The sequence below is a fragment of the Oncorhynchus gorbuscha genome, linkage group LG18 (genome assembly GCF_021184085.1).
Source record: "Oncorhynchus gorbuscha isolate QuinsamMale2020 ecotype Even-year linkage group LG18, OgorEven_v1.0, whole genome shotgun sequence".
Lineage (NCBI taxonomy): Eukaryota > Metazoa > Chordata > Actinopteri > Salmoniformes > Salmonidae > Oncorhynchus > Oncorhynchus gorbuscha.
The window spans coordinates 10,834,874-10,861,283 of NC_060190.1; positions in this window are offsets into that span (position 1 = coordinate 10,834,874).

Consider the following 26,410-nt stretch of genomic DNA (forward strand, 5'->3'; position numbering starts at 1 on the left):
TTATGGCGGTTTTGGAGCAGCGGCTTCTTCATTGATGAGCGGCTTTTCAGGTAATGTCGATATGGGACTCGTTTTACTGTAAATATAGATACTTTTGTACCCGTTTCCTCCAGCATCTTCACAAGGTCCTTTGCTGTTGTTCTGGAATTGATTTGCACTTTTCGCAGCAAAGTACGTTCATCTCTAAGAGACAGAATGCGTCTCCTTCCTGAGCGGTATGACAGCTGCGTGGTCCCATTGTGTTTATGCTTGCATTCTATTGTTTGTTCAGATGAACGTGGTACCTTCAGACGTTTGGCAATTGCTTCCAAGGATGAACCAGACTTGTGGAGGTCTACAATTATTTTTCTGAGGTCTTGGCTGATTTCTTCTGATTTCCCCATGATGTCAAGCAAGGAGACACTGAGTTTGAAGGTAGGCCTTGAAATATATCCACAGGTACACCTCCAATTGACTCAAATTATGTCAATTAGCCTATCAGAAGCTTCGAAAGTCATGACATAATTTTCTGGAATTTTCCAAGCTGTTTAAATGCACGGTCAACTTAGTGTATGTAAACTTCTGACCCAATGGAATTGTGATACAATGAATTAGTGGTTGTAAAACAAGTTTTAATGACTCCAAGATAAGTCTATGTAAACTTCTGACTTCATCTGTATATATTTTTGTAATTTTGTAATTATTTTTTTATTCAGATTTTTCAGGGGGTGCTGCAGGACCCTCAGCAACCCTACTTGTTTTGGCTATTTCTGTCAGGGGTTATTTTTGGTACTGTTTAGTGCTTGAAAAAAGAAAAGGAATTAAAACACCATGCCAATTGGTTTGGTGGTTGGATTGGCTAGTTTTAGCCTCTGTTTTAGAATTTGTTCTCTATTTCTCCCTAGGTAGCAGGTATCAAAGGCATACTGATCGCAAACAGAAGGCTAGACAACCAGGTGAAGACCTACATCATCTACAACAATGGTCACGATTGGAGGTTGCTACAGGCCCCTGTGCCAGACCTGGATGGCAACAATATCCACTATATACTGGTGAGTTAAACTTTACTGACCCTAACAGGGAAGGCTCATCGTTGTCTTGATCATACATGATCTAAGACTGCCTGAACTCTTTGAGGTGCTTACCAGACCCAGATTAAGCTTAGTCCAGGACTAAAAAAGCATACCCAATAGATAATCTCTATAGAAAATTAATTTTAGTCCAGGAATATGTGTTAGGTCCCTTCAAGTTATATACATATATGATAACAGTCGCGTTACGCCACACACTCAAGGGAGTTTGCTTACTCATCTTAACTGAAATGGATTTACTTTACATAATCACATTTAAACTATGATATGAGATGAATTGTGTACAAACTCGTTATTATCAATTTATGTGCCCTTTACTTCATTTTATCCCACATGAGGGGACTGTAAAGGATAACTATGTAGAGAAATATTGGTGCCCTTACAGCAATGTCACGCTATTAATTGACAAAGATGAAAGTTACATTTTTTGGGGCGCTCCGTGAACAGATATAATTGTCCTTTGTTCTCGGCTCGCCCCTGAGACTTCACTTAATGACTGATAACGAAAATGACAACAAACTATGGAGGCGCAGCATGGTTTTGTGTTTAGTTTTATTCATGTTTTGTTGTATAGTTAACTGCCTATGTTAGCATTTGGTGTAAATGTAACTCACTGGAAGACTTCAGCATCAAAAGGATTCTATTAAGCTCTATCTTCGGGCTTTCTGAGATGAAAGCCTGATAAAGACAGCATGGCAGATTTATTTTCCTTATCTAAAGGACCTTCTCTTGAAATAAAAAGCACATGCTTTGTGCACCTTTAAAGATCAACCCTGTAGTGTTCTATGTACTATTGGTGATTTGATTGACCAGTGTATGATGACCAGTGTCTGTCATTTCTCACCCCTCAGCCCTTCTGTATAATGGCTTCGTCAAATATAATGGACTGTCTGTCATTTCTCACCCCTCAGCCCTTCTGTTCCCTCCATCTCCAACTGCAGATGTCTGAAAACACCTAACTGTCAGGAAGCATATCAAGGAAGCATATCAAACAAGGCTTCAGCACCAGGAATCATGGTGGCCACAGGTACGAGAATACAGAATGAACATTTGATAGATACAGTGGGGCAAAAAAAGTATTTAGTCAGCCACCAATTGTGCAAGTTCTCCCACTTAAAAATAGGAGAGAGGCCTGTAATTTCCATCATAGGTACACTTCAACTATGACAGATAAAATGAGAAAAAAAATCCAGAAAATCACATTGTAGGATTTTTAATGAATTTCTTTGCAAATTATGGTGGAAAATTCCCCACCAGACATTTACAGTAGGTTTAAACTAAATCAGTGTTTGTATCTATGTAAAGTGGGTACTGTAATATGTTAGTACTTCTATTGATGTCAAGAAAACTTTTTTAATTTCACTTTATCTGTTGATTATTAAATGCCATTTGAGGTTAGAACAACTTGCAAAGTACAAATGTATAAATCTACTAAAAGTCCCCCTTTTAGTACTTTAACACTGACCATCCTATTTTAAATTGGAGCGCCCACATTTTGCCTCAGTGAAGACCAACTCAACTGAAACCACATCTCTCTTCTTCTTATATCACTTTAGGAAAACATTTAGAAATTACTTTTAGCACCAGTCAAGTGTGGATGATTCCTTCCTTCCAGGTTGTGTCTCCAAGACGATTTAACTGCACTAGTGGAGGAAAGGAACACAGTTGAAGCCTTCATAGCAGACCAGTGTTGAAATAGTATTTGTTTTCTTTCAGCGTTTAATTGAGCCATTTAATTGTCTGGAGTGCCAGATGGGCGGTGTTTGCACTTTTGGGCAGATTCCATTGGATCCAATAGGACAGGCAAGCTCAATAACGGGCAGCTAAAGTATAACAAGTACTATTTGAACCCAGGAAAACGCTGTAGGAACCAATCGTCTCGCTCGCGCTCTCTCTCTCTCTCTCTCTCTGTGTGTCTCTGTTCTCTCGCTCTTCTCCCAGCTAGTGTAACATTACCTGACCCTCGTATCCTCCTAATAGAGGCGTATAAATGCTTTGTCTGTTGTCTGAGTTTATAGCCTGATGAAGGCATGCTGACTGACGGAGGTTTAGATGGAAGCTGCAACAAGGGGGCTGCTGCTTCTTGCATCCTAGAGCAAGACTGTGCATTGTTGAGTGTTGTTCCCAACCTTGTCACACACAGTACTCCAGTGTTCTCACATCTGAAGTAATGTTGTTGAGATGTCAGAATCAATAGAGAACAGGCCTGGAGGATGAAAGTTGCCCAATCTCTTGTTATATATTTTTATTTGTCTCCCCACACCTGTCCGCCTCTGTTTTGTAGTTATTAGAACATGAAACAGTTCTATTCTGGTTTGTTTTGTGTGTTGTGTTTTTTCTTCTACATCACTTCACTGTAGACTGTTAGTAAACTCAAGACCTATGACGTTGTTGTTTTCCCTTGAAGTTGTTCTACCTCCACGCTTTGATAGTCAAACACAGTTCTGCTGTTTTATTCTTCTTCTATTCAACAGAACGTTTGTTAACTGTAGTCAATTAGACCCAACCTGAGATTCAGCGACTGACTGTCTATGGAGAGGACTCACTCCAATGATCTTCCATGAACCCAGTTGACACACTGTAATTAATAATAATTGAGATCATTTGTGCTTATATTCGGCATAGGTCCATATAACCTAATTCATTATGATCTAAAAGCCTACTCAGAGTTACACTATATAGACAAAGTATGTGGACACCCTTCAAAATAGCGAATTCGGCTATTTTAGCCACACCCGTTGCTGACAGGTGTATAAAATTGAGCACATAGCCTTGCAATCTCCATAGACAAACATTGGCCGTGGAATGGCCTTCCTGAAGAGCTCAGTGACTTTCAACATGACACCATCATAGGATGCCAACTTTCCAGCAAGTCAGTTCTTCAAATCTCTGCATTGCTAGAGCTGCTTTAGTGAACTGTAAGTGCTGTTATTGTGAACTGGAAACGTTTAGCAACAACGGCTCATTCACAAAGTTTAGGTCACACGAGCTCACAGAACGGGACCGCTGAGTGCTGAAGCACATCTGTCCTCAGTTGCAACACTCACTACTGAGTTCCAAACTGCCTCTGGAAGCAATGTCAGCGCAATAACTGTTCGTCGGGAGCATCATGAAATGTGTTTCCATGGCCGAGCAGCTACACACAAGCCTAAGATCACCATTTGCAATGACAAGCGTCGGCTGGAGTGATGTAAAGCTCGCCGCCATTGGACTCTGGAGCAGAGGAAACGCATTCTCTGGACTGAAGAATTACGCTTCACCATCTGGCGGTCCGATGGACGAATCTGTGTTTGGCGGATATCAGGGGAACGCTACCTGCCCCACTGCATAGTGCCAACTGTACAGTTTGGTGGAGAAGGAAAAATGGACTGTGGCTGTTTTTCATGGTCCGGGCTAGTTCCCTTAGTTTCAGTGAAGGGAAATCCCTTGTTTCCAGTGAAGGAAAATCTTAACGCTACAGCATACAATGACATTCTAGACAATTCTGTGTTTCTAACTTTGTGGCAACAGTTTGAGGAAGGACCTTTCCTGTTTCAGCATAAAAATGCCCCCGTGCACAAAGCGCGGTCCATAAAGAAATGGTTTGTCATGATCATTGTGGAAGAACTTGACTGTCTTGCACAGAGCCCTGACCTCAACCCCATGTTGATTTGATTTGATTTGATGTATCACCCTTGGGATGAATTGGAACGCAGACTGCAGGCCAGGCCAAATCGCCCATCGTCAATGCCCGACCTCACTAATGCTTGTGTGGCTGAATCGAAGCAAGTCCCCGCAGCAATGTTCCAATATCTAGTGGAATGCCCAGAAGATTGGAGGGGGACAAAAGGCGGACCAAATCCATATTAATGCCCATGATTTTGTAATGAGATGTTGGATGAGCAGGTGTCCACATACTTAGTCATGTAGTGTATGAGATGGGATTTGTTGCATTACAATGGCACCCTATTTATTAGTAGCCTACTCTACTTTAGACCAGAGCCCTATAGGTCATGGGAGCCATTTGATGTGTTATTGTGTTGTCACTCTGTTAAAGGATCAGTTTTGATGAGGGGCCTCAGTGGACCAGATATAGCTTCTCCTTGGTGCCTCTGTTTGTGGATGGCATGTTGGTGGAGGCTGGGATAGAGAACCAGAACATGACGTGAGTAGAGACGATGGAGGAATGGAAGGGATGACATGAGTAGTAATGAATGATGGGGGGGATGATGTTCTTTTGTCCTTTGTTCTTTGGGGACCAAGAGATGGGGGGGATGATGTTCTTTTGTTCTTCATTCCTTTGGGACCCTGTTCTTTTTGCTGATGAGAGAACAAGGGTAGGAAGTCATAGAGGAAGTCATAGAGGAATCCTATTATTTTGGGACACTTGTTGTTTTTTGGGATTAGTGGAGATGAAGAGAGAGAGAAATGGAGGTATGATGTGTTTAATCTTTCTGTATCATGACTTCCGCCGAAGTTGGCTCCCCTGCCTGTTCGGGCGGTGCTTGGCGGTCGTCGTCACCGTCCTACTAGCCTCTACCGATCCCTTTTTCGTTTGTCTGTTGGTTTTGTCTTATTAGTTTCACCTGTGTGTATTTTAGTTTAATTAGCGTCCTTATATGTAGTAGGTAGTCTCGCCCTTGTTTTGTGCGGGATTGTTTTTGTATTCCTGTTATTTGGTGGTGTTCATGAGTTTTATTCTCCGGACTATTTTGGTCCTGCTTTGGATTATTCACCCTGTGTGTTGGGTTGACCGTTGTTTTGTGCGCCGGAGAATAAACTGTCTAATAACTGAAACCTGCTCTCTGCGCCTGATTCCACCCACCTTAGTAATTTGTGACATTCTGTCTTCCAGTATTTTGGGACTTTGCTCCTTTTGGTGAAAGGAAGGGATGATGTTACATGTCTCTCCTTCTTGTTATCTTGGGAACTCTGTTCCTCTTTGAGAGAAGATATAAGGGGATGGGAGGAAAGAATAGGGGTGGGAGGAAGGAATTTCAATAAAACTAATGCTGATGTCTCGTCTTTATTAACAGACATCTAAATGGGAGATCCCATAAGGGTTGTCAGTCTGTTAGTTAAGGACCGAATGCCCCATTTGATAATCATATTTAACGAGGAAGGTTCCATTACTCATAGACTTAAGGTAATTGGTCAAACGTGTAGCGCTGACAACACTTGTTGAGTTATATTAACTTATGTATCCATCTAGTTGCCATGTAGAATAGTTTGTTTAGTTTTTTGTTATGAAAGAAGAGTGAGGTTATCTTACTTTGGTTTCTCAAGACACTTCAGCCATAGGTCCAAGTAGCAGCTTATCAAGATAGACTACAAGTCCATCTGTAACAGGAAATGTACAGAAGGAGACTATCAGATGTGGCACCTTCACAACAAGGTAAGACCTCTTCAAAAGGAAGTAGGTCCAACTTATTAATGTGTCCCGATTACCTTATACCTAATGCCAATGTATTTGCATGGTAGTTCGGGACTGTACTCTATTTATAATGAGCGATAACTGGAGAAAATCGGACCTCTGAAATGAAAATGAATGGCCCTCCCTGAAAGCAAAAAAAGTCTCCCTGTACCATTTAACCTCACTCCTAGGACAGACCAGAGCCTTTTAAATGCAGTTTTAGAAACTGTTATTCGTTTTGTAAGCATAAGATGACAAAGTTGCCAGAAGGTTGTGGATTCACAGACCATTGCGGACAAGAGTAAGGGGGAAAGATATCCACTATGATAAAAGAACTGCATGACTCTATACACGTTATTGTAAAAAAGAGGATAGTCTAAGTTTGGAACAGTGCTAAAGTTGTCCATAAACTGTAAGAAATGTAGCTCAATTTTTACCATTTGTTGATTAACACAGCAGCCCCATATCACACAGGCATATATGCCTTTATCATTTTCTATTTTATTCCATGATATTGTTGTTACAAAACATATTTATGTTGACTCTGATTAGGGCATGGGAATACAACAGCAAACTATGCATGCTTAGCCAACAACATGTTCCTCAAACAAAAACTGGCCAAACTGATGTTTAAATTGAATTCTACGTTTTTTAAAGGATATCCTGGTCTAAGGTGGTGTACTGGAGAACAGGAGCGCTGAGCCGGCACCATCCGTCATGGCTGGAAGCCCAATCTAGCACGGCAAATGCCAGGAGCTGGAATACAGCGCACTGGGCTATGAATGCGAACTGGAGACACCGTGCGCATCTCTGCATAATACAGTGCCTGACCAGTCACACGCTCCCCATAAGCACGAGGAGTTGGCTCAGGTCTCCAACCTGACTCAGCCAATCTCCCCGTGTGCCACCCCCCAAAACATTTTCGGGGAAATGCCTCTCGGGCTTCCATGCTAGCCGTGTCCCCTCGTATCATCGCCGTTCCTCCTATGCTATCTCCACCTGCTTGGTATTTTTGCGGTGGGATCTTCTGTCACACTTGTTGTAAAGCTCGGACCAAGGCGCAGTGTGGTATGTGTACATTCTTATTTATTTAACTTGTTATCTCTGCAATCCCAATACCGGGATCGATATGACAACTACCAGTGAAAATAGAGGGCGCCAAATTCAAACAACAGAAATCTCATAATTACAATTCCTAAAACATACATGTGTTTTATGTCATTTTAAAGGTAATCTTGTTTTTAATCCCACCAAAGTGTCCGATTTCAAATAGGCTTTTCAGCGAAAGCACTACAAACGGTTATGTTAGGTCTCCACCAAACCACAATAAGCACAGCCATTTTCCAGCGAAATATAGCATTCACAAAAAGCATAAATAAAGATCAAATTAATCACTAACCTTCAATTATCTTCATCAGATGACACTCATAGTGCTTCATGTTACACAATACATGCATGTTTTGTTTGATAAAGTTCATATTTATATTTAAAAAATCTGATTTTACATTGGCTTATTAGATTCACTTGTTCCAAAAACATCAAGTAATTTTTGCATAGCCACATCGTTTCAACAGAAATACTCATCATAAATGTAGATGATAATACAAGTTATACACATGGAATTATAGATATACCTCTCCTTAACAGGATGCGACAATGAGGGTACAGTGTATAGTTAAGGGCATTACAGCACCACTGAATAACAACTTTGGAAATGCATTGATTCAATTTATTTCCAGTCAAAGTCAAACAAAAGTATGGTGTCCAGTTTAGTACATTACAGTCATGCAGACTCCCAGGGTGTTTTGGTTACATATTAATACTAATCTCTCCTCGCTTATTATTAGTATAATATAGCAAGTGTTATATTATATGTTATATGTATACACTGAACACAAATATAAACACAACATGTAAAGTGTTGGTCCCATGTTTCATGAGCTGAAATAAAAGATCCCAGAAATGTTCCATACGCACAAATGCTTATTTCGCTTACATTTTGTGCACAAAGTTGTTTACATCCCTGTTAGTGAGCATTTCTCCTTTGCCAAGATATTCCATCCACCTGACATGTGTGACATATCAATAAGTTAATAAAACAGCATGATGATTACACAGCTGCACCTTTTGATGTGGACAATAAAAGGCCACTCTAAAATGTGCAGTTCTCTCACACAACACAATGTCACAGATGTCTCAAGTTTTGAGGGAGCGTTCAATTGGCATTCTCACTGCAGGAATGTCCACCAGAGCTGTTGCCAGAGAATTGAACATTAATTTCTCTACCCACCTCCAATGTCGTTTTAGAGAATTTGGTACTACGTTCAACCGGCCTCACAACTGCAGTCCACGTGTATGTCGTCGTGTGGGCAAGTTTGCTTATGTCAACGTTGTGAACAGAGTGCCCCATGGTGGCTGTGGGGTTATGGTATGGGCAGGGATAAGCTACAGACAACAATCACAATTGCATTTTATCTATGGCAATTTGAATACACAGAAATACTGTGACGAGATCCTGAGGCCCATTGTGAGGCCCATTTTCTTAAGCTATCTGTGACCAACAGATGCATATCTGTATACCCAGTCAAGTGAAGTGAAATCCATAGACTAGGGCCTCATTTATTTATTTCAATTGACTGGTACCCTCATATGAACTGTTGCTCATGTTGCATTTATATTTTTGTTCAGTTCATTACCTCTGATTTCAGTCTCGTCATTGTCCCACTTTGGAATCAACCTCTGGACCTTTTGTTCACAGCCCAACAGAACAACACACCGCTGCATTGTCACCCTGTTATGCAATACAGAATCAGTAAACATTTCAGACCTTGACTTTTGTGTACACTTCAAAGTTAATCAAAAGTTTTATTGTTGTTCACTCTGAACGTTGAAGTTTCTCAACGAGATTGTTGTTTTAAAAAAGAAAATTGCATTTCACTGTCTCTATCACCAGCTGTAGAGCAAGAGAGAGAGAGAGAAAGAAAGAAGGAGCATGAGAGAGACAGAAAGAGACAGAGAGAGAGACATGTCATGTGGTCAGGAAGTTTGTGAAATGTCGCATATTATAATTTCAGTCCCAAAATCATTATAAACAACTATCACAGGAGACTAATGGATTCTAATTAAAACTCACACAGTTTGACCTGACACCACTGGTATTTAGATAGAAATGTATCATTGCTTTTCTCTTTCCTGCTTTTAGAAGATAAAAACAACAAAAACCCACAGTACTATTAACACCCTTCATCTTCTCTACATTATTATAAACATAGCAAAACAAGCTCAGCAGAGAGACAGCCATTAGAAGCAAATTGCGTAAAATGATCCCCAAATATATTTGATAATTGGAAGCGCTGACACCAAAAATGAACCAAATGAATGGGATCCTGAAATAGTGTAATAAATCCTAAATTGGCTTAAATGGGACAACATACACAAAGCATCATACAACATGTCTCTCTCTTTTATGGACAATGAAACTTCTCTTGATCTACTCATGTTTAGATTTGAGATAAAATTATATGTTTTCATGTCTTCTATTTTACTGCAATTGTGAGTTATTATACTAGTATACTATAATTACCATTCAATGTCGTGGGTCCAACAGATACGCTTAGTCTTTTCCCAGCATGCAATAGTTTCCTGGTCTGCGTTTCATATAGATCTGTTTCTGGCCCATCACACACGGCTCGCCCTGTGAAACATATACAGGATATTAATCCATATAGTGAACGCACATGGGATTACAGTATGTCATTTTCAAATGTCAAATTTGCATAGAACAGCAAGTCAAACCAATCTTATGTTAACCTATTGAGCTTACTGGAACTACGCAAGCACTGTAAGTACACTATCTACCAATGTAAAAACATTGGTACCCTGAGGAAAATGTTGGAGGGTCATGCTTTTTCAATTTTAATCAAGGGGAGGGTTTAGTATTTTTGTATTTAGTCCAGGGGAGTATCAGGAATTTTGTATTGATTAAATGCCAATTTGCTCAGGTTTGAGAATTAGTTGCTTATTATAGTATCTCAATGTGTGCCCGATGATGCCCCTCATCACTGATTCTCTGCTGGACGCACAATATCAAGTGCGCCTAGTATTGACTCAATAAAATGATCCATAGCCAACACTACAGTGCCTTTGGAAAGTATTCAGACCCCTCGACTTTTTCCACATTTTGCTATACAGCCTTATTCTAAAATTGATTAAATATAAAGAAATATATCAGCAAACTGCACACAGTACCCTATAATGACGAAGTGAAAACAAGATTTTTTACATTTTTGCCAATGTATAAAAAAATCTAAAACAGCAATACCTTATTTACATAAGTATTCAGACCCTTTGCCATGAGACTTGAAACTGATCTCAGGTGCATCCTGTTTCCATTAATCATCCTTGAGAGTTTCTACACCTTCATTGGAATCCACCTGTGGTAAGTTCAATTGATTGGACATGATTTGGAAAGGCACACATGTATATATATATACGGTCCCACAGTTGACAGTGCATGTCAGAGAAAAAACCAAGCCTTCAGGTCAAAGGAATTGCCCGTAGAGTTCCGAGATAGAATTGTGACTAGGCACAGATCTGGGGAAGGGTAGCAAAAAAGGTCTGCAGTATTGAAGATTCACAAGCGAGTCCAGGCTCTGTTGCAGCCAGCTGCGACCGGGAGACCCATGGGGACGGCGCACAATTGGCCCAGCGTCTTCCGGGTTAGGGGATGGTTTGGCCGGGCAGGGATGTCCTTGTCCCATCGTGCACTAGCGACTCTTGTGGCGGGCCGGGCACAGTGCACGCAGACACGATCGCCAAGTGTACGGTGTTTCCTCCGGCTAAAGTGGGCATTGTGTCAAAAAGCAGTGTGGCTTGGTTGGCTTGTGTTTCGGAGGATGCACGGCCCTCAACCTTCGTCTCTCCTGAGTCCGTACGGGAGTTGCAGCAATGAGACTGTGAATACCAATTGGATACCACGAAATTGGGGAGGAAAAGTGGTCAAATAAAAATAAAAAATAAAAATGTAAAAAGATTCACAAGAACACAGTGGCCTCCATCATTCTTAAATGTAAGACATTTTGAACAACCGCCCACCAAAATGGGTGTAACATCTGCTTCCAACTCACACTCTCAAACATGTAGATCCCCAAAACGCAGCTCACTTTCCAGCCCACTTTCCAGCTCACACTCTCAAACACATAGATCCCATGAGGACAGCTCACTCTCCAGATCCCAATCACCTGAATTCTGATCCCCTGTTCACACACCTGTATGTCATAATCACATACATTTAGTTCAGTTCTTTGCACCCCATCATTGTGAGGCATTGTTTGTTTTGTGACACACTTCTATTCGAAGTGTTGTTTTTCCCGTAATTTACTCCTCCCGTGTATGTTGAAACCAGCTCTCTGTTCATTGGGGGAGAAGGGCCTTGGTCAAAGAGGTGAACAACAACTCGATGATCACTCTGACAGAGCTCTGGAGTTCCTCTGTGAAGATGGGAGAACCATCCTGAAGGACAAACATGTCTGCAGCACTCCACCAATCAGGCCTTTATGGGAGAGTGGCCAGACTGAAGCCATTCCTCAGTAAAAGGCACATGACAGCCCACTTGGAGTTTGCCAAAAGGTACCTAAAGTCTCTCAGACCATGAGAAAAAATATTATCTGGTCTGATGAAACCACGATTGAACTCCTTGGTCTGGAGGAAACCTGGAACCATCCCTAGAGTGAAGCATGGTGGTGGTGGAAGCACCATGCCATGGGGATGTTTTTCAGCTGCAGGGACTGGGAGATTAACAGAGAGGTCCTTGATGAAAACCTGCTCCAGAGTGCTCAGGACCTCAGAGACTGTGGCGAAGGTTCAGCTTCAAACAGGACAACGACCCTAAGCACACAGACAAGACAACACAGGAGTGGCTTCGGGACAAGTCTCTGAATGTCAACATCTCCGGAGAGACCTGAAAATAGCTGTGCAGCAACACTCCTCATCCACACTTACAGAGGTTGAGAGTATGTAAAAAAGTTTACTAGGCAAGTCAGTTAAGAACAAATTAATTTACAATGACTGCTGGGCCAATTGTGTGCCATCCTACAGCCAGATGTGTAAATGTGATATTTCGTTTTTTTGTATTTAATAAAGTAGCAAACATTTCTAAAAACCTGTTTTTGCTTCATCATTATGGGGTATTGTGTAGATTGATTATAAAAAACAACAACAATTTAATCAATTTTAGAATAAGCCTGTAACATAACAAAATAAAGTAATGTGGGCTGAATACTTTCCGAAGGCACCGTATACAGTATGCTATAGGCATAAGCTATACGAATAGCATGCAAGGAGAAGCAAAGGTCAAAGTTATATTTAGAAGAAAGTGTATTTCCTTGTGCTGCTGGGATGGTGTATATAAAACAAAGTTACACTGCATTACACACTGCAATGGATAAGCATTCCCAATCATGAGCCCCGGCCTGCCCTGCTCTTGCTGATGTAAACCCTTTTGTGGTGCCTAACAAATGACTGTGCTGTGTACGAATGCAGTTTAGGAGGTGAGTCAAAGGCTTCTTCTGGATTTTTTATTTTGTCCATTAAAAAAAAGATTGTGAGAGAGTGAAGATGAAAAGGAAGACTGGAGGTGAGCTTGCTACTGGTATAGTTGAATCTATTTATCAGACTTATTGACCTTACAATAAGGCATGTTAAAGTAATTTACATTACTATGATGCAGCAGCAGTTTAATTTGACTTTAGGCTACGAACAACAAGAGGGCTTTGTGTTGTTGCCTATTTCTTCCTATTTAAGAAATAAGATACCTGTTTGACAGATTAAATCATAGTCTACTATCCATAGACTTTGTCATTCAAGTCCTTCAGTCACCATACACTCCTTAAATATGTGTCATTGAAAATTTTGGTGTATTAAGTTAAAACCAGAGCTCAAATTGAGGGGGTATGCAACCCAATCAATATATAATAATGATGCGTTGTAATGTATAAACATATCTATTATATGTATCACGCTGAGGGGATAGGAAAAATTTGCCGTAACATAACACAGTAATACTGTGTCCTTTGGATCAAAATCAAATCAAATTGTATTTATCACACACTTCGTAAACAGCAGGTGTAGACTAACAGTGAAATGCTTACTTACGGGACCTTCCCAACAATTTATAGATAAAAATAATGAGTAACGATAACTTTTCTATACACACGGGGTACCAGTACCGAGTTGATGTGCAGAGGTATGCGATAATTGAGATAGATATATACAGTTGCTTGCAAAAGTAATCAAACACATGGCATTTTTCCTAATTTGTGGCCTGGAATTTAAAAGGATTTTGTATCATTTGATTTACACAACATGCCTACCACTTTGAAGATGCAAAATATGTTTTTTTGTGTGACACAAAAAAGAAATTAGACAAGAAAACAGAAAACTTGAGTACATTACTATTCACCCCCCAAAGTCAATACTTTGTAGAGTCAACTTTTGCAGCAATTACAGCAGCACATCTCTTGGGGTATGTCTCTATAAGCTTAGCACATCTAGCCACTGGGATATTTGCCCATTCTTCAAGGAGAAACTGCTCCAGCTCCTTCAAGTTGGATGGTTTGCGCTGGTGTACAGCAAAAGTCAAACCACAGATTCTCACTTGGAATGAGGTCTGGGCTTTGACTAGGCCATTCCAAGACATTTCAATATTTACCCTTAATTAAACCACTCAAGTGTTGCTTTAGCAGTGTGCTTAGGGTCATTGTCCTGCTGGAAGGTGAACCTCTGTCATCGTCTGCAACGGTCGTCGGTGGAATGAGTTGAGGACCAAGCGCAGCGTGGAAAGTGTTCATCGTTATATTTATTTAACAGAGAACACTAAACAAAATAACAAAGGAGAATGAAACGAAACTGTTCTGTAAAATGACATACACATAACAGAAAATAATCACCCACACCACATAGGTGGGAAAAGGCTACCTAAGTATGATCCTCAATGAGAGACAACGAATGACACCTGTCTCTGATTAAGAACAATACCGGGGCAAACACAAATCCACAACATAGAAAAAAGAACATATACTACCCACCCAACTCAGGCCCTGACCATACTAAAACAAAGACATAGCAAAATAACTAAGGTCAGAACGTGACATAGTCTCAAATCTCTGGAAGACTGAAACAGGTTTCCCGCAAGAATTTCCTTGTATTTAGTCTGAACAGTTTCACAGTCCCTGCCGATGAAAACCATCCTCACAGCATGAGGCTGCCACCACCGTGCTTCCTAGGGGGATGGTGTTCTCGGGGTGATGGAGGTGTTGGGTTTGTGTCAGTCATAACATTTTCCTTGATGGACAAAAAAAAGCTATATTTTAATCGCATCTGACCAGAGTACCTTCTTCCATATGTTTGGGGAGTCTCCCACATGCCTCTTGGCAAACACAAAACGTGTTTGTTTCTTTTTTTCTTTAAGGAATGGCTTTTTTCTGGCCACTCTTCCGTAAAGCCCAGCTCTGTGGAGTGTACGGCTTAAAGTGGTCCTATGGACAGATAGTTTAATCTCCACTGTGGAGGCTTTGTAGCTCCTTCAGGGTTATCTTTGGTCTCTTTGTTACATCTCTTATTAATTCCATCCTTGCCTGGACCGGGAGTTTTGGTAGCCGGCCCTCTCTTGGCAGGTTTGTTGTAGTGCCATATTCTACCCCTTTTTATTAATGGATTTAATGGTGCTCCGTGGAATGTTCAAAGTTTCTGATATTTTTTTATAACCCAACCCTGACCTGTACTTCTCCACAACTTTGTCCCTGACCTGTTTGGAGAGCTCCTTGGTCTTCATGGTGCCACTTGCTTGGTGGTGCCCCTTGCTTAGTGGTGTTGCAGACTCTGGGGCCTTTCAGAACATTTGTGTATATATACTGAGATAATGTGACACTTAGATTGCAAAGAGGTGGACTTTATTTAACTAATTATGTGACATCTGAAGGTAATTGGTTGCACCATATCCTATTTAGGGGCTTCGTAGCACGGGGGGTGAATACATATGCACACACCACTTTTCCAATTTGAATAGTTATTTTTTAAATTTCACTTCACCAATTTGGACTATTTTGTGTATGTCATTACATGAATTCCAAATAATATCAATTTAAATTACAGGTTGTAATGCAACAAAATAGGAAAAGCGCCAAGGGGGGTGAATACTTTTGCAAGACACTGTACATATACAGTAGGCAGAGTTAAAGTGATGGTATTGATCACATTCTGTATGTGATTTGTTATAGTGATTATGGCTATGAACGGTGTAGAGAAGGGAACTGTCTACCAGCGTTCTGGGTCAACACAGCTGTTGTATTAAGGAGCTGCAGCCAAGGACAGAACTATCTAATCAGCACAGGGTGAGTTGCATATAAGGACACTATTTTGTAGCGTTTCTATGTTGTCTATTCTGTATGAAGACAACCCTTCTGTATATTTCTGCTCAATGAAAGGTTAAATATTGTTCCACTTCATTTTATAAAGCATTATGTTGGTCATGATGTGGTCCATGTAAAAGAAAGCCGGAATAGGTGTCACACATTTAAAAATTGAAGTATAACAACACATTAAAGCTTACAGTGGCTACAGTATCTCTCTGTATAGGTTGGCCAATGCTTATCATCTTCCCACTGTATTGAAACACTGTCACACCCTCTGTCACAGCTCCTAGTGTGAATAGTGATATTCGCTTTTTAGACCTGAGTCATTCACCAGACAGTAGATCTATACTGCGTGACAATGTGTACTGCTGAAAGCTTCAATGAGGGGAAAAAGTATTTGATCCCCTGCTGATTTTGTATGTTTGCTCACTGACAAAGAAATCATCAGTCTATAATTTTAATGGTAGGTTTATTTGAACAGTGAGAGACAGAATAACAACCAAATAAATCCAGAAAAACGCATGTCAAAAATGTTATAAATTGATTTGCATTTTAATGAGGGAAATAAGTATTTGACCCCTCTGCAAAACATGACTTGGTACTTGGTGGCAAAACCCTTGTTGGCAATCACATAGGTCAGACGTTGCTTGTAGTTGGCCTCCAGATTTGCACACATCTCAGGAGGGATTTTGTCCCACTCCTCTTTGCAGATCTTCTCCAAGTCATTAAGGTTTCGAGGCTGACGTTTGGCAACTCGAACCTTCAGCTCCCTCAACAGATTTTCTATGGGATTAAGGTCTGGAGACTGGCTAGGCCACTCCAGGACATTAATGTGGTTCTTCTTGAGCCGCTCCTTTCTTGCCTTGGCTGTGTGTTTTGGGTCATTGTCATGGTGGAATACCCATCCACAACCCATTTTCAATGCCCTGGCTGAGGGAAGGAGGTTCTCACCCAAGATTTGACGGTACATGGCCCCGTCCATCGTCGCTTTGATGCGGTGAAGTTGTCCTGCCCCTTTGCAGAAAACACCTCCAAAGCATAATGTTTCCAGCTCCATGGTTGACAGTGGGGATGGTGTTCTTGGGGTCATAGGCAGCTTTCCTCCTCCTCCAAACATGGCGAGTTGAGTTGATGCCAAAGAGCTCCATTTTGGCCTCATCTGACCACAACTCTTTCACCCAGTTGTCCTCTGAATCGTTCAGATGTTCATTGGCAAACTTCAGACGGGCATGTATATGTGCTTTCTTGAGCAGGGGGACCTTGCGTGCGCTGCAGGATTTCAGTCCTTCACGGTGTAGTGTGTTACCAATTGTTTTCTTGGTGACTATGGTCCCAGCTGCCTTGAGATCATTGACAAGATCCTCCAGTGTAGTTCTGGGCTGATTCCTCACCGTTCTCATGGTCATTGCAACTCCACGAGGTGAGATCTTGCATGGAGCCCCAGGTTGAGGGAGATTGACAGTTATTTTGTGTTTCTTCCATTTGCGAGTAATCGCACCAATTTTTGTCACCTTCTCACCAAGCTGCTTGGCGATGGTCTAATAGCCCATTCCAGCATTGTGTAGGTCTACAATATTGTCCCTGACATCCTTGGAGAGCTCTTTGGACTTGGCCACGGTGGAGAGTTTGGAATCTGATTGATGTATTGCTTCTGTGGACAGGTGTCTTTTATACAAGTAACAAACTGAGATTAGGAGCACTCCCTTAAGAGTGTGCTCCTAATCTCAGCTCGTTACCTGTATAAAAGACACCTGGGAGACAGACATCTTTCAGATTGAGATTACTTATTTCCCTCATTAAAATGCAAATAAATGCGTTTTCTGGATTTTGTTGTTGTTATTCTGTCTCTCACTGTTCAAATAAACCTACCATTAAAATTATAGACTGATCATATCTTTGTCAGTGGGCAAACATACAGAATCAGCAGGGGATCAAATACTTTTTTCCCCTCACTGTAAAAGCACAGCCAGGAGCCCTAGGGCACAGATTAGGACACCTCGGGATGGCTGAGGTCTGGGGAGAATGGTACATCCTTAATTTATGCATATGCTTCCCTAAAATCAAAAGTCAAGTTTGTCCAGGAGTTACTAAGCATTTTGGAGTTTTACCAATGTGACCGATAACTACACATTAACTTTCAGGGTTAAAAGTCATGTTTTGTTTTAAGTTTAGTCTGTTATGTTCTGACAAACAGAGTGAAAAACCAACAGACAATTAGTCAAAGCACAAACCAAGTTTTTCCCCCAATGGGTCAAACAGCTGCAAAGACAAAAACATATGTACACAAGCACATATATTTGTAACTTCCTCCTATGCTGAGTCTCCTCCTTACACTTCTGGACAGCCAAGACATCTCTGTTGCTAGACAGGACATTGGTGATGCCTGTTCTTTCTCACTTCATCTGACACGACCTCGGCTCAAATGCCTCACTCCTCCCCAACTCACAGCTGTCCTGTTGACTGGAACCAGACTGTGGCTCTTATCCTCTCCATAGGATACCTGATATGTAACAAAAACAACTTCTGACAGAATGTAAAACTTACTGCATTCCCCTTTCTCACTATTTCACATTTCAAGTTTAGTAGTACCCAACAAGTAAAATAATAGCAAGTATTGTTCACTAGCTCTGTCACTTCCACAATCACTGAGGTAAAAAAAAGTGATTTCTTGTCAAGCTTTGTTTATGAATGTGACCAATACCTTCGCCTTGTTAACTAATAGCGTCATTAAGCCATAACCTCAGTAATCCACACAAACCATGTACTAACTCATTTATATGGTATCTTCTTATTAAGGTACTGAAAAGGTAGTCAATGACATGCACACACCCAGGAAGCAGATGTGTCCCAACAGGGCTCCAAAAGGCCTTTCTCTCTCCACCAGAGAGAGCAAGCTTACTGCCAACCTGCACACCAACGTCACCTTCCGGGTGCATCTGGATGTGGTAGGACTGGGCCAAAAGCCAAAATGGCCTCCTTTTTGTATATCATTGATATGGTCCTAGGAGCCCAAATGGATGCCTTTGTAGACATCACTGTTCGGAGTTGCATTGATTTTTACCTTAAGCCATGGATTGAAAAATCTATATGTTTTATATTGTTATGCATAGTTGTAAAAGTAGTCCTAGCATGTGGTGTACAACTCAGTCACTGTAGGCCTACGTTACTGGGTGAAATATGGATGTTTCCCATATGTTCAACATGGATGTTTTTCCAGATATATGCCTATAATTATTTCCCTGTTATGTTGTCCCATATAAGGCAACTGCTGAAAGTTTAATAGTAACTTGCATCACAACATCACCAACACACAGCTACAGTAGTGCTCTGCTCGGTGCAGCGGTGCTTTCCCCCCTGCACTGCAGCTAAAAAGTAAGCGTCTCTCCCATGAGGTTTCTCCCGGGCCCAGCTGTCATATTACAGTGTGATGAGTTGAGGAAATAAAGATATATTTATTTCATTAAGAGAGCATTCCTCTGATAAGAGAGACATATGCCATGTGGTCAAACCTTTGTGAAATGTATCATATAATAATTAAAAACAACTATCACAGGAGACTAATGGAGGTGATGAATCTTCATGCCGTCGGGACTCATGCATTCAGAAAATACTTCTCGCCCGTTGAATTCAGACTTTAATTTATATTCATGAAGCCCAAGATGGCAGTATTTCTTGGGTAGAGCAAATGGGCCTAAATATTTAATGTGTTCACAAAACGAAAAGAAAGGCGATGGGGGTGGAAGAAAGTTTGATGTTTTGAGAGAGATGGGATCTGTAGTGTCACGTGTCAGGTTTTCATTATCACAAAGTTACTTAATAGCATGTCATGTGTACAGCAACTAGATTTATTGTACATTAGCTACCTTCTTCTATGTCATGTTTACACCAAACAGATTTACCCAACATTAGCTATCTTATAGCATGTCATGTGTACACCAACCAGAACAGATGGAATAATCACAAAAGTGACAATCCGTCCATCTAGCTCTCCAAGCAGGCTCAATCAAACACTCAAAGCATTTTAAAGAAAGAAAAAACTATTTGAACCCAGGGATGACACTCCATCAGCACGACAGCACTGACAACAAACTGTTTATACCATTCTTTGTGTGTTGACATTCACCTGAACAAGACTCCTTTACACAGTCCTGCTGTGTTTGGACCTGAACTAACACAACCCCTTATTGTCAACCAGCACTGCTGTCCAGACCATGACGCTTACCCTATTGTGCATTTTGGATTTGGAGGCCCTCTGAGTCACACATGGAGCCACGGACACAAAGCTTGTCATTTAGCCAGCAGGCCAGCATCAGTCTCATGCAGATTAGCGAGTGATCCCAGGAGACCTCGATAGAGAACTAGAAGTGTCCATTCTGAATGACATTTTGGTAAAGGATAAATAATAAAATAAAAATAATATGCCATTTAGCAGACGCTTTTATCCAAAGCGACTTACAGTCATGTGTGCATACATTCTACGTATGGGTGGTCCCGGGAATCGAACCCACTAACCTGGCGTTACAAGCGCCCCAACGTTATCCCTTTTCTTCCATTCTATTCTGTCTTTCTTTATTCGGCTTATTCACAGTTTATCATTTTCAGTGTACAATGGCGCACAACGTTACCCCCAGAAGCCTTCCCCCACACATAGCCAACCCGGCTGCGCTTGAAAAGAAGCAAAGCAGAGAGCGAGAGAGAGAGAATAATGGGTTTTGCATCTTGCTATTGTTGTGTTTGTTTCTGGACCGGAGCCCCCTTGTGCTAATGCAGTGTAAAGATCCCAACTGCATTGCATTACAATGTGCCACGAGGAGGCTGGGAGTTAGTTGTGCTTGCTTGCAAGGTACGGGTGGGATTAGTGGGAGGGTTTGGTCGCAGCAGCAGCTGGAGCAACAACAAAATGTGTGTGTGTGTTGATCCTAGGGAAGTGCCAGGTGTAAACCCCTGAGTAGACCTGCTGCAGATACTGTAGCGACAGAGTGGGGAGGGTCCAACACACACATTAGTGCTCTCTCTTTCATACACACACACGCACTCACGCACGCACGCACGCACACACACACACACACACACACACAAAAGAAAAGTGATAGGGCAGGATAAGATGCAACCCCAATGTTTGAGCTATTTCTGACTGCTTGTGTCTGTGTGTGAATGTAGCCCAGTAGTCTGTTGACTAGTGTACCTGCCACCCTACTGTCTCTTGATTACTACACTTCTAAGACCTCCCTGTGGTTCTCTCTTTCCATCACACAAGAGTGACACCCACACATGCATGAACACACATACACTCACACGACAGGAGCCAGACACTCCCAGTGGTGTTGTGTAACATGTCAGACTCAGGATATACGCTAATGTAGAGATGTCACAACAGCAGCTGTTGGAATTTTGACAAAAACAAAGAATGAGGCCCTGCCTGTGCCCATGCATGCTGAGTACTGATTACTGAGTGGTACTGTGGTTTTGGGGCATTGTATTAAACCCCATTTAAACAATGATATGTATTTAAGTCTAGAATAAACACTAGTACAAGCTTCTGGCTGGGCTCTCAAACACAATGGAATTGTGTGTTTATAATAAATAAATGGTTTTTGGGACTTTTTTGTCTTTCTGTTGTTTCTTTCATCTGTAGTCCTTACTTGAGACGTTACTTGTTTTCCATGGGGACTAAATGAGATCCAACATCCAACTGGATTTCGGAGATGGCACGGCAGTCTCCTGCTCCAACCTAAGCTGGATTGGAGAGGGTATCAGACATGTTTACAAGAGTGTTGTTTCTGCCTTGGCGGAAAACACCTTGGGATTCCATACTACCACCTTGTATCTGCATGTTACATGTATGTTACCTCTATACATTCAGTTATTGTGTCAGGGCTATTCAATTCCCACCATTGAGGACTGAAGCACTTCTGGTTTTAGTTTCTACTGTACCTGGTAGATAATTGGTCATTGATTGGGCACAGTGGTTGCTCACCTGGTGACCCAAGTCTGAGTCAGTCAATGATTGGAGGGAAAGCATAGAAAACAACAGTGCTGTGGTTCAAGGATCATAATTGAATATCTCTGCCTCATATTTCTCTGTAAATAACCACCTTACTAAATATACAGCAGTGTACAATGGAGCCAGTTAAAGGCAAAGTACCAGAATGCTTTCAACGTAGTACAGCACATTGATGCTCTCTCTCTTTTCATCTTGTAATGAACAAGCCAGCCAAATGTCAAGTAAATAATAGCGACAAAAATAACATGCTTATGTCTAAAAGGCTTCAAGAATTATTCAGCTCTTTGAGGTGCAGTGTTTGAATTGCCCCCTCGGCTCTTGATTTGAACAGGGAGGCTTTCGTCAATTAGTGAAGGTGCCATTTAAAATGTTGTCTCTGGTCGCATCATTGAAACATTATTGTACTTAGATTTTTTTTTGGATGGCATTGGTTCTGCTGGTGTTTTGTTCTCCGTGGTTTGGTTCATTTTGAGGTCATTTACAGGAAGAGAGAGCGCAGGGGAAGCTTTTAGCGATGTGCCAAGCACGATGCCGCCACAGGTTTCCAATTGGAATATTCTTTTACACCAGACACAGCTTAGGGAGCCTGTCCAAATGAATCACATCATTCACACATGTGTATGTACACACGCACGCACGCACGCACACACACATACACAACACACATACACATCCGTTTACACACACACATACTTAAGCGACACACAAATACACACTTTTCTCTCTCTCTGTCACACACATCACACACACACATATATACACTGCATACGTTTCAAAGTTAGGATAAGGATAAAGATTAGTCTCAGTTAAAGAGGATAAGAGTTAACAAAAGCCCAGGCTTAGATGTACACACCAGAATGCCAAGCCACACCACTGTCAGCCAGCGTTTTACTGTTAAAATAACGTGTTATATCTCTCGCTCTAGGAAACTTCACTGCTTAGATAACGGTAATGCCATGTACACCCCCGTCAGCTTCCATTATGGTCTCAGCATGGCAGACCACAGTATTACTCACAAGGTATCACGTCAAAAAGAAGATAACTCCAACGTGTTTTAAGTCTAGAATAAATCTTGTTCTTCAACTAAATTCCATCAAAACGATAAAATATTATGACAGTTCTGATAATTGTTGAGTAAGATTTCTGTAACGTGTACGCTGGGAGTCAGGAAGCAAGTACAGGGAGTGAATCATTTTCTAAATTAACATGGACAAAACAAGAACCATGAGTAGCGTACAGACATGAAACAGAAAAAATAACACCTGGGGAAGGAACCAAAGGGAGAGACAGATATAGGGAAGGTAATCAGGAAGGTGATCAGGTGAGTCTGAAGAGGCACTGGTGCATGTAACGATGATGAAATGTGTGGTTAATAATGAGCAACCTGATGACCTAGAGCGCCGGAGAGAGAGAGTATACGTGAAAATGTCATTAACCTTCCCTTATCAGCTTAAGTAGTCTTATTGAAAAGAAGATCTCACACATTACCCCAGTGATAATGACAAGTGGTGTACAGAGGGAAGGTGGAATGGAACTGGAACGGAAGTGGAATGGGAAGAGGGCCTAGAACTGAGCCCTGTGGGACTCCAGTAGTGCGACCACATGGTGCAGACACAGATATTCTTTTGATGTTGTGTACAGTATACACTATAATGTGTGTGGGGTATCAACTATACAACTTTAGTAGAGTTGAACTGACACTATTCATTCTTGCACAATGATGCCATATAGTGTACATGTACTGCAGTGGTGGCTGGTGTAACTGTAAGTAAATCAAAGGACAGGCTTATTGTAATGGCTGGAGCAGAATAAATGGAACAGCATCGAACACTTCAAAGACATGGTTTCCATTCCAGTTCCATTCCACTTCAGCCATTATTATGAGTTGTCCTCCCTTCAGTAGCCTCCACTGATGTATATATGGGTTATACATGATGTCTATGGTATTACATACATTGACCACTTCTATTACTATAGGTGACAGTGATAGAGGCGGAGCAGTCTCTGATTTTGTATTTTTATCAAACATCATATTAGTTTGTCATGAGTTATGACCTTAGCTGCATTGGTTCTAGATCTTATGGGGAGGATGTTTTTGTAGGGTTTTATTCAAGTCAGAAGCTCCGACTACTCTTCAGGAGAAGTTGAAGGAGAAGTTGTTCTGGAATGGTTTTATTTTATGTTCTGTGGTTTTATGTAAGTGTTTTAGGTGAAGGGATTATGACCAGATCAAAGTGTGATCATCCATTTTGTCCATGTTCCCTCTTCCTCCAGCTGGTGATTAGTTTAGACAGGAGAATCTCATGTACCTTCACCAGTGAGTGAATGAACACGGTCCATGTGTCTTCAGCCAACAAGACAGCAAGACGATAGCAGGTAAGGATAAGGATCAGTACTGCCTCTCTCTCTCCCGCTCTCTCTCTCTCTCTTACTCTCTCGGATCGCCCTAATTAAAATATTCTACATGACGTACTGCTAATTAGCACATCTAGCAGCCATCTGAGTTGGTATGCTACATTTGAGGATACTTTACATTTGAATGTGTCAGGATATGTGGGAAAGGGGACATTTCCCCAATTATCTAAGAAATCACTTGTGCGATCAATCATCTCCCCTTCAGCACACGAACACGCACACACTCCGACATCTTTGTCAGCTTTCCCACCCATCAGAAGGCAGTTAGACGAGGGACACAACCAGAACAAATGACAGTGGGGAATGAGAAGGATACCTTGAGAATAATGCACCTAAATTAGGAGCTAAATTAACGGTTGGTTTCTGTTTCTCCCCTGGGTGTCTCTCTCTCTCTCTCTCTGACAGAGTTCTTCAAATCTCTGCTTTTATCTTTCTCTCTTAATCTGGACGAGTACAACCCTGATGTCCCTGAGTGGAGACAGGATGTGGGGAGAGTAATTAAGAAGACTCTGCTCCAAGTTAGTGTGAATTACTTTTTTCGTTTTCTCCCTCGTCTCTTTCTATCTGCTCAGATGCTTCTGCGTTCGCCCTCGAGCTGTCCTGTGATTCATTATCACACAGGTGTGAGAGGCTCGGCTTCTTCTTCCCCTCGCGAGGCAGCTTGATGAGCACTAATAACTTATTTTCAGAAGTCGGAGCAATCAAATGCGTTATTCGGAATTAGTCTGGAATGTACTTAGGTAAAAATACTTTAAAGTACTACTTAAGTAGTTTTTTTGTGTATCTGTACTTTACTATTTATATTTGACAACTAACTTTTACTTCTCTACATTCCTAAAGAAAATTATGTACTTTTTACTCAGTACATTTTCCATGACACCCAAAATTACTTACATTTTGTATGTTTAGCAGCACAGAAAACTGATTCAATTTACACACCTGGTCATCCCTACTGCCTCTGATTTCATGGACTCACTAAACAAAAATGCTTTATTTGTAATTGATACATGAGTGTTGGAGTGTGCCCCTGGCTATCCATAAATTTTCAAAAGAAAAATAAAATTGTTCCATCTGGTTGGCTTAAAGAAATCTCCAGCTTGGGCTATTAATTTCTAGCTTCAATAGATTGATACAACACCTCTTTTCATACAGAACATTTTGTTATACAACCTTTTAGGACCATGGAAGATTACCGAAGGCTCCCTTTCAGGTTCCAGACAGTGACTGTCTGCAAATTCATATAATTTAGTATGTTTTCACAGAAGCCCCCCCCCTGCTGGACTTTAACATGTCCTCTTTCTTCCCAAAGAGAGTGCACTGTTTCTGGGCATCCTTTTCTCGACCCCCGTTCCTTTCCTGGGTAACGAATGTACTTTTCTTCAGAGAATGAAATGATAGGTTATGATGATTCACTTATAACTATGTACAGTGCCTTGCGAAAGTATTCGGCCCCCTTGAACTTTGCGACCTTTTGCCACATTTCAGACTTCAAACATAAAGATATAAAACTGTATTTTTTCTGAAGAATCAACAACAAGTGGGACACAATCATGAAGTGGAACGACATTTATTGGATATTTCAAACTTTTTTAACAAATCAAAAACTGAAAAATTGAGCGTGCAAAATTATTCAGCCCCCTTTTAAGTTAATACTTTGTAGTGCCACCTTTTGCTGCGATTACAGCTGTAAGTCGCTTGGGGTATGTCTCTATCAGTTTTGCACATCGAGAGACTGACATTTTTTCCCATTCCTCCTTGCAAAACAGCTCGAGCTCAGTGAGGTTGGATGGAGAGCATTTGTGAACAGCAGTTTTCAGTTATTTCCACAGATTCTCGATTGGATTCAGGTCTGGACTTTGACTTGGCCATTCTAACACCTGGATATCTTTATTTTTGAACCAATCCATTGTAGATTTTGCTTTATGTTTTGGATCATTGTCTTGTTGGAAGACAAATATCCGTCCCAGGTCTTTTGCAGACTCCATCAGGTTTTCTTCCAGAATGGTCCTGTATTTGGCTCCATCCATCTTCCCATCAATTTTAACAATCTTCCCTGTCCCTGCTGAAGAAAAGCAGGCCCAAACCATGATGCTGCCACCACCATGTTTGACAGTGGGGA